Source organism: Triticum aestivum, chromosome 5A, assembly GCF_018294505.1.
Source record: "Triticum aestivum cultivar Chinese Spring chromosome 5A, IWGSC CS RefSeq v2.1, whole genome shotgun sequence".
In the NCBI taxonomy this organism is placed as follows: domain Eukaryota; kingdom Viridiplantae; phylum Streptophyta; class Magnoliopsida; order Poales; family Poaceae; genus Triticum; species Triticum aestivum.
This window is the reverse complement of record NC_057806.1, coordinates 293,951,469-293,962,336: the sequence shown is the minus strand read 5'-3', so window position 1 is coordinate 293,962,336 and position 10,868 is coordinate 293,951,469.

The following is a 10,868-nucleotide window of genomic DNA, read 5'->3' as shown; positions in this document are numbered from 1 at the left end:
TGCATTTATGTGCATAATTCAAATTTGAACTACATGCACATGCTCCAGTGCACATAAATTGGTTGAAAAATCAAATATTTGTCCTTGGGTGCATGCTTAGGTCCCATGCAAGAAATGGGAATGAATTTCAAACACTGGGGCACCGTTGATTGCCGACAAAACATTGAGATGCATGGTTTTCAAATTCTAGTGAATCCAAAACTCGTCTGAAATTCATGAAACTTGGCATGCTATCATGGAGCGGCATCAACATGCCGTGGTACAAATTTTGTCCCATTTGGGGTAGGTTTGGGTATATGCTTCTCACAAACCGGAGCTTCTCACAACAAGCATGATGGTTTTCGGTAGGGAATGTCCCACCTTTGTGGACGAAACGATATCCATTGCCTCTTATTGCTTTCAATTTTTTTTCTCGTGTCAACATAGAACAACAGGAGTGTTGTGTGATTATTTGTGATTTTTCGGGGTTCGTTTGGACATTTTTATGCATTAACTGAGTTTTCAATGCATTTATGTGCATAATTCAAATTTGAACTACATGCACATGCTCCAGTGCATATAAATTGGTTGAAAAATCAAATATGTGTCCTTGGGTGCATGCTTAGGTCCCATGCAAGAAATGGGAATGAATTTCAACCGGGGCACCGTTGATTGCCGGCAAAACAATGAGATGTATGGTTTTTAAATTCTAGTAAATCCAAAACTCATCTGAAATTCATGAAACTTGGCATGCTATCATGGAGCGGCATCAACATGTCGTGGTACAAATTTTGTCCCATTTGGGATAGGTTTGGGTATATGCTTCTCACAAACCGGAGCTTCTCACAACAAGTACGATGATTTTCGGTAGGGAATGTCCCACCTTTGTGGACGAAATGATATCCATTGCCTCTTATTGCTTTCAATTTTTTTCTCATGTCAACATAGAACAACCGGAGTGTTGTGTGACTTTTTGTGATTTTTCAGGGGTCGTTTGGACATTTTTATGCATTAACTGAGTTTTCAATGCATTTATGTGCATAATTCAAATTTGAACTACATGCACATCCTCCAGTGCATATAAATTGGTTGAAAAATCAAATATGTGTCCTTGGGTGCATGCTTAGGTCCCATGCAAGAAATGGGAATGAATTTCGAACACCAGGGCACCGTTGATTGCCGGCAAAATATTGAGATGCATGGTTTTAAATTCTAGTAAATCCAAAATTCTGTTAACCATTCACGTGACGCCACGTGTCTTGGTTTTAATGGCTATAGGAGGTGTCGTGCGGATAGCTGCTTGACCTTGAGTGAACAGGAGGCGTGCGAGCGCCGTCCGGTGCGTAGGCTGACCGAGATGCGTGCAAGCTGTCATTGAGTGTGCAGGCTCACCGGGAAGCGTGTGAGTTGTACGCTACGCAGGCTCACTGGGAAGCGAGCCCTTTCACTTCGATGGCCGCCCGCCTTGCTCGCATCCTCTCCATTAATGGTGCCGAAGCCGCAGTTTAATTTGATTTTTAAATATAAAACAATCATCGCAAACGTTTTAGTTAGAACACCCATATGCAAACCGACATCTTCCCCAGGAAGCCAAGAGAAAATGTGCCGAGCGGGATTTTTGCAACTCTTGATCACAAACGTTTTAGATAGAACACCCGTATACAAAGTGAGAGCAGCGCATGATTTGTGCATCCCTTCAATGCAAACGGTTGTTTTGGATGACCCGTGTGGAACCACATACAAACAATTCGGTAAGATTTGTCAATCCTTGTAACACTGCGATTTGTCAAAATATGAAGCTGAAAATCACTAGCAGTATCTAATTTTTGCAACTAAAATTCAGTAATTAAGCATAGATTTCATTCATAGATTAAGCAGTCGTTCTTAATTTATACAAACAGTTCAACTTGATAGCTGAACCGACCAAACTTTTCCCCAATTGTTGCCAACCACGTACTGAAATAGCTAGTTCAACTATATATATTAGCTAATTTAAAGTACGTTGTATAGTTCCACCACATCTATAGTCAGATGAACTGAACAAAATTGCCCCTAAATACTACTACTACTACCGCGGAGGGGCTTTGTACTACTTCCAGCTGTCTCTCCTCTACCGATCGCGCTCAGTAAGAGTCAGAGGATGAGGAGCCTACGATGAGCTGGGCAGCCGCAATGCGGTGCCTGCCGCTAATGCAGCTTCAGCGACGCTCGCCTCGAACACCCTCTGCCGCTCCGGACGACCCCTCTCGAAGCGGTGGTTCTCCTCGTAGATCTCCTGATTCCTCACCTCTGAGGCGGCATGTGCCGCTGCCTTTGTGGCAGTAAGGCTCTTTGCGTGCTCGAAGAGGCGCTCCTCCTCCTCCCGCAAGAACTCGGTGTAGCGCGCAAGGTCGCTGTCGCACGTGCGGGCATCCACCTCCGCCTCCCGCCTTCGGGCGGCGGTGGCGGAGCAGGTGATGACCCCGGCGGTCGACGGTGGGCTAGTGGCCACGGCGGCCGACGACAGGGTGGCGGCCATGACCAACACCTGCTGCCTTCGGGCCACGGTGGCGGAGCGGGTGATGGACACAGTGGCCGGCAGTCGGGTGGCGGCCACGACGGCCATCTCCCGCCTTCGGGCCGATGCAGCGGAGTGGGCAATGGCCCTGGCTTTCGACGGTGGTGTGGCGGCAACAGCTGCCAACGGGCACCGGCGGCGGAGCGTGTGGTGGGTGTTCCGCTCACACCCAACAGGGACGCCACACGCACTACACTACGTCGGGGACTGCGCCGCCACTGTGGTGTAGCCTCCCAGCTGGAGTTGTCCTCTGATGACGGCGGAGTGGCTGAGCGACAACGACGGACCGGTGCCATTCGCGAATGTGGGAGAAGCAGACGAGATAAGCTACAGGGATGGAGGGGAAAATGCGACGCATGACTCGCCGGTCGTGAGGGTTTTTATAGGTAGCCGGTAAGCATTGGGATTTTGGGGGATTTCACCAAGTCGGGCGGGAAGCTTGCGCGGGAACCTGCAAGGTTGCGCGGGAACGGGCTCACCGACGATTCATTGGCACCACCGTTTGGCAAAAAGAACGCCCCCCCCCCCCGCGCGCGCGCTACGCAAGTTTGCCCTGTAAGCCGTCTGCGGCGGCGCGGTGACAAGACGTGCGAGAGAAGGACGAAAGGCCATGTACACATACGGTTAATAAAAAAAGTTTGCGATTTAATTACCTACTATACCACCGTCCTGGTTTATAAGTATGATTTAACTAATAAAATACGAATGCATGTCGCCAAAGATTATATAGTTGGATTTGTATTTGAACATAGTTTCTAATTATATAATTTTTAAAACATGCATTAACATTTTGTTGGTTAAATTTGAGGGCAAAGTATGGCACGGAATATAAAGGAGACTATAGACTAGATGGAGGTGGTACCACATGGCCACTCTCTATGCAGCGAGGCAACTGTCGGCCGGCTTGTAGGCGACCATTTGTTGCGTGTTCAACTGCTCCAAGCGTGTGGTTGCTTGCGGTTCAGGCGGCCGCGGCGCGCTCTACTCGCGTCTCGCCGCGCATGCTCTGCTCTCACGTCCCTCCGGGTGCTCTGCCCTCGTCCCTCCATGTGTGCTACCAGTGTTTTGGGCTGGTGCACGATCACGCACGTTCGTGTGCAAGCGGTTGCGCCGGGCGCGGCGCAACGATGCAGTTACCCACTGCAAAAACTGCCATGCGAACGCACCGAGAATCCATGCCGCCCGGCCCCCTTTTATTCCTGCGGCCATTTACCTTCATCTCTCGTCTCACACGTCACAATAAGCACACCCATGAGGACACATACAGAGAAGACATCCAGCGGTTCCAATGGCGCTCCCAGCGGCTGACAACGACAACGACGGGCAGTTCACCACACATCACGCAGTGGACACCCAGGTGAGGGGGAAGGCCCTCTCGGTGGTGTACACGAATGATCCGGTCTCAGTGGAGAGCTCCATCCAAACTATGGAGCAGTTCCTTGCCGAGGACAAGTACCGAGTGGTCGGCTTCGACCTCGAGTACACCATCGGTCATGCCGAGCACGACCAGAAGGTTGACTTCGCCCAGTTGTGTGTGTGACATGACGTCCTCGTCTACCACTTCCACCTTGCCACAAGGCCTTGCGAGCATTTCTCCAGGTTTATCAAGAGCTCCGAATACAGTTTCGCTATGGTGGACACCACCAACGATCTAAAAGCGCTCAAGGTTTCAGACTTGAAATGCCGAATCTTGTCAACATCCAGCACCACTACAAGGTCTGGGGCACCGACAAAAGCAAACTTAACTCCCTGGTTGACCTCGCCTTGGCCATCATCCACCCCTACTACGCGAAGATGAAGCAAGAGAGCAATAAGGATAAGAACGCCTGGCACAGTGTGTGGCATAAGAGACTGGATGAACAACATGTCAAGTACGCGGCCATGGACGCGTACACAAGCTACGAGATGTATGGGTGGATCATTGACATGAGGAATTGTCTTCTTCTTGACCCAGACGAGGGATCGAGCCACATAGCAATGGCGGGAGCATCACAAGAAGTAGATGACTAGACGACCGTTTCTCCTACTTTAGAATGCATGCAATTGTTTATTGAGGTGTGTGCGAATGATCTGTATAGTCACTTATGTAATTGGATGTTTATTTCAGTTATATATATACATGTTATTCTGCTGTAGACAGAGCAATTCACATGGCTTATTAACAACAATCGTCTGTGTTATTATTGGTCTTTGCACACATTTCAGATTACGGACCTGTTTACCGCGTATCACACACATCTTGTTCAGTTGAACCGTTTCCATTGTGTTGCCTAATCACACACAGTTCATCCCATTAAACCGTATGCTGTATATCACACACACCTTCATCTGGCTACCCGTTTCTTTTGTGCCTCCTCATCACAAACAGTTCATTGAGCTGAACCGTATGCCCTGCATCGCACACGCAACTAAATTCTGAACTGTGTTTGATGCATCTATCATCGCAAACGTTTTGCACCTTTTTTGATGGTTTTTTTACACCACCGTTTGCGATTATGGCATCACACATAGTTTCGTCGAAGGGTCTCTAATTCGACTGTCGCGTTTGGACCATCCTGCAGTAGTGAATCAAATAGCCTCAAACCTGGCCTGCATACGCTCGATGCGCCCGAGTTGGCATGTGGGGTACGCCTATGCTCTCTGGGCACACATTGTGGGTTTATGACTTTATTTTTACTATATGACCCATTACACCATTAGCGCACAGACCAACTGCAGCCTGGAAGCTAAGCAAACTATTTGAAGGATTTTTTGTCAGTTGTCTGCAAATGATTATGTTGGTATCACATTTGTATTTGCCTTGACGATGAACATTGCCGATGGCTTTCTTCGGCAACACATAACTCATTTGCTTGAGCGGGAGAATGGACCCTGAGATTTTTGTTATGCTTCGGCCTTGAATCATCTCGTAAATGCGACGGGAAAACAACCACCTTGAAATTAGGTGAACTATTTGAACAATATTTCTGGTGAATTTCCTGCAAGTGATTATATTCTTATTGTGTTTGTAATTGCCTTTATTTTCTAACAATAGAAAACAATGATCATTGACCATGTGCTTTGTTGTCCAGCTAGGGCAACCCAACGACAAGATTGATACAAAGCCCGACCAGACCCCCATGACAAATGACTTGAACCATTGGAACCACACACCCCCACCCGAAACCACATGAGCAAAAGGAAGCCAAGTGCATCGACGAGATGATTAGGCTAGGTGAGAGCGCGATCAGCGAGAACGTGTAGCTACATATGCCAATCGGCAAGGCCGCAACATTCAAAGGCCGGGAAGACATACCAGAACAGACCATCTCGCCAGACCACAACATCCAAAGGCCGTTATCGATCTTTCCATCTAGTAGGCATATCTCCCTATGCCACTCATGAACGTGCTCTCTCTCTCCCCATGTGTGTGTGTCCTTATCGATCCCACACACAAACACCACCCCCTTTCTCCCTTTCTATCAATAGATTGCTAGTTGCGCCATTGGCTCAAAGACTAACTACAGCTTGGAAGGAAGTGAAATATTTGAGTTTTTTATAAACTATATGAAAATAATTATGTTTGTACTACATTTGTATTTTCTCCGACGGTGATCATTTCCCATTGCTTTCTTTTGTGACACGTAAGCCATTTGCTTAAGTAGGCGAATGGACTCTGAATTTTTCTTATGGTCCATCGACCCTATAAAGAAGGCAAGTAACCTTATGAAGTAGATGCCAACAAATGCAGCCTAAAAGGTAAGCATACCATTAGAAATAAGATCTCAGCGAACCATGCAGCACACACATCTGAAAGCAACATGTTAAGCTATGTGATTGTAGGAAGTTTTTGCATGTCAGGGAGAAAAAGATCGAATGACCACAACCCCACCTAAGCACGGACCAGGCTACCATGTTGTGCATGGGGCGCACGGGGTCAAGGGGATGCCTTAAGGGCCGAAGACACCAATAGGAGGGTATGGCCCACTCTTCATGTGTGAAGCAGTGCACGAGACACAAGTCACCACATGACGGTGGCCCCACGCACGCCCACAATCCTCCCAATCACCAAGGCGCTCCGCAACACATCTCTGTCTTTGTCGATTGCCGCTCCATAGAAGAGTATGTCCTCACCAAAGAAAAAAATCTATGGTGCTCACTTGGCATGCTGGGCAAGCACTTAAGGAAGATACGCGTTACTTCGTTGCACGAATGTAGTCAGTGAATTCTGCATTAAAACCAATTTGATCTCATCCATTTGAAGGGAGCTCGATACGGTCTTGATCCATCCCTAAACAACCACTGGGTCATGGGACGTGTGGTTCGAGCATGAACAAGAAGCCCTGCTCTCCGAGATCTATCCCAGAGCCTTCTCGTTTGCCACAAATGAGGATGAGTCAGTATACGCTGCTTTGGAAGCAACGGACCCATCCATGATTTTCCATCTACCACTCTCCACCCAAGCAAGAGAGGAAGTCAGAGAGATTCAGCAGGGCTCGATGCATATCATACCGGAGAGGGGCTCTGCTGATACTTGGGTTTGTACCCTTAGTGGAAAATTCTCGGCCAAAAACTACTACAACCACTGTTTCAGGGAGACGATCGCCGATGATGCCTTTCTCTGGCTTTGGAGGCCAAGAGCCCCATCAAATTCAAAATGTTTGGTTGGCTGCTGCTAGTTGACCGCCTAAACACGCGAAACATGTTGAAACGTAGGCATTATGCTGTGGTGGACAACAACTATGCGTGTATGCTGTGCCAAAATCCTCCCGAGGAAACAGTTGAGCATCTCTTTTTCTCGTGCCCATTTAGCAAACGATGCTGGAACAAAGTGTGTCTGAGATGGCCGCATGATGGTAATAGGGTAACTCTGCTGCACGAAGGTAAAACCCAATGGAGGCAACCACTATTCATAGATATCTTCTTGCTGACTGCATGGAGCATCTCGAAGGAGAGGAACAATGAATTCTTGAGAGGAGTGCCACACTCCTTCATTGCATGGCTTGATAGGTTCAAGCACCTGTTGGGCCTCCTTGTTTACAATTGTAAAGAAGAGCTTTGCCCCTTCTTAGACTCTTATATACAAAACTTGTAGACAGTAGAGTTTATTTCAACACTCACTAGAGGGGTTGAGGGTGGCCCTGCAAAAACCCCACATGTAATGATGTAACATCTATTTGTGAGTAAATACAAAAGTCAGTGGGAGCCTCTCCCACTGTCGTTCTTAGTAAAAAAAACACTGGGTCATGGGTGATGATGGCGATTATCTTCAAGCCATGATCGAACCAATGAATCTGTGCAACCATGTCCACCTGGAACCCCATTCGGAATGACCAGACCCGAGGGCTATGGTTTCGAGTAGGAATATGTGCCTAGTTTGACAGAAAAGAGGAAAATTATTTAAGAAGGACGTGAAATGCTAGAAGTTGTAGAACAAGTACTTCTTGAACACAAACGAATGACAGGGTGAAGAAGCAGAGGAGAAGTAGTTCCTGATACATAGAATGGTCAATAATGCATCCACTCTTACACATCAGCTTCTTCGCATGCCGAGGGGAATAATGGAAGATACGACATGTAGGCAACTGATGCCGGGGAGCACGCACTGAGGAGCAGATTGTACAACGACATGGCCAATGCACATGTGAACACACCGCAACTTGCACCATCCTATAAGGCGCCCCTCTACTCATGTCCATCAGCATGATCACACGCACCTACACAGTTAGACCGAGGACAAAAGAGATCCCTCCAATTGCAAGATCATGTGACCACAATCAGAGTTTGGATGTGAAAGTTATGGCCAAAACAATGAAAACCCTAAAGCTGGTTTTCTCTGGCCGCACACTTGGCTCGATAGTCTAGGCGACATCCGGGCATGTCACATCCGATTATGTTTTGCAAATGAGTTGGTCAGAAAATTTGGCTCGAAAATGCCTGGTCAGTCTGGGCGGCTAAGGAAATTTCAGATCCTGAAGGGGTCCAAAAACTTGATTTGGGGCAAGAAAATGAGATTTCTTGCTCAAAATGGATGGGGAAAAAATAAAAAATGGGCTAGGGGAACGTAAAGGAAGGTAGATCAACTCATGATCCCAAATGATGTAGGGCAAGCCTCAAGGTTAGCCAATCTTCATGAATTGGAGGTGAATTTGCGGAAGAACACAAATAATATGATGAACCAGAGGGGGAACACAAGGGGAAACACTCAAATCAACACACATACATGCAAATCAAAATACACATTGTTAGACCCTTGACTAAGAGGGCTTGATGCTTCTATGAGGGAGATGGAACAAGATAGGGTTCTTCCTCAAGTCCTAGAACAAAGAGGGCTTGATGCTTCTATGAAGCTTTTCTTCTACACAAGTGGATGTCTTGATGATTCGCTTGGGGAACCCTTCTCCTCAAGATGAGGACATGGTTCCACTAGGGAAGATAGATCCCACAAAGGGGAGATACATGAGAAAATATCTATGGTTTTAGTTCTAGTCTTTCCTAACCTAGAGAGGTGGTGGGGGAGAGTGGTATATATTGGTCCACCCACGAAGGAGTATGTGAGGAGGGAATACATGGACCGTGGGCCTTTTACTACGTACGGCAAGACTTGGCCGGACAGTCCGGCCAGAAAGTGTGTGGACAGTCCAGGCGTTGGAGCAAGCACGAGGCGGACTCGGAGATGGTCGAATGCGGGTGCAGACTCGGGTGATCGGACACTTTGGGTGGCCGGACAGTCAGGTCAACATCCGACTACAACTTTTTTCTTTGGGTGTTATGTGCCCTTCTAGCTAGATAGTACGCGCAAAGTGACTAGACAGTCCGACCGCCTGATGGCAGCTCCTCCATCTTTGTCTTGTTCTTTTTTCTCTGCTTCCACGCTTCCCTCATGGATGATGTAGGTGTACACTTGTGTTTGCACTCCTCCTTAACATGTGTGATTCTCCTATGTATGCACAAGGGAGGAGGTTCAAGTAGTATGCCATCATGAGATAACCAACTAGACACGCATAAAGGATAGAGTTCACCTTAGTATATGTGATGTCCGTGTCCCTTAGAGATGGACCCCAAGACCATGGTGATGGCACTGGGGCGTCCTGCACCAGGTAGGAATGTCGATGAATGCCTAGGCCCGATCATACAGCTGATAGTGCGCCAGGTACGCACCGCCGTGAGGCGGGCACGGATCGGACGACACAGAAGGCACTGACGAGCGAGGATCTTTGACTTGGGAGAGATGACATTCGAAATAGCTTGATCCTCATTTTGGCCAACACAAGCCCGCCTTCAGCAATCTCAGACACATAAGAAATCACCGGTAAAGTAAATTGTACCGCTATGCCCTCCAAAACAGGGATTACAGAGACGATAACAAACCACATCCTTTACACACGAATCTACAATACAACTTAAATATATTCAGCAAGAAACTACACCAAAAAAATAAGACGACTGATAACCAACATGATAAGAATCATCTATATAAGACACACAAAAGGTAGCAAAGCAACCATGGAGAAAGCGATCGAGCAAACCTTGACACGATGGACACTAGTGACAAGCACAAACGCACCGATGAGATAGCCCATGTCAAAGAGAAGAAGTCCAATAATGGTTGCAACCGAACGGTGAGAAGAAGTTGGAAATACCTGCAAACTAGAGGGGAAAGAAAATGGATAGTCAGCGTGCAAAAGATATCAGAGAAAGAAGAAAGGGCATACAAACCCTAGCTCAACTAGTTGGCAGGAGCACAGACGAAAACACTCGTATAACCCCTTCCATTCCAGGAGAGCAAAGCCAAAGGAAGCGACGAGCCTTGTTATGTGAGACGACTGGCGTGAAGGAGAGCATTGGCAGGAGGAGCGACAAAAAATCTTACAGAACCCCTTCGATTCGAGGGGAGCGAAATAGGAGGAAGCCGGCGAGCTTTGTTAGACGTTATACGACGGGCGTGAAGGAGGGCGCTTTGATGGGAAGAAAAGAACAATGGAAGCATGAGGGTATAGCCACGGAGAAAGATGGTGCTGGACAACCAATCGAGGACACGCTTTAACCCAGCATGCCAAACGGCAACACCCCCAGCCAATGTCCTCACTCACCCGGGCAGTCGACCAAACACACTAACACACAGGCCCCAAACGATGTCCCAGCACCAGCATACAGATGGGTAGTCTAGAAAGGGCATCGAAGAACTGGCACAAGAAACTCCGAGGGATGTTACACGTCCCATTGTATGCCCATGCGAAGCGGATGGGGAAAACAAAGTCGATAAGCATTTTCACCCATCGAGCCGGCATAGCTGGATGGGATCCAAGCAAGCATTACCCCACCACAAACGCATAGGCGTACTCGACACACG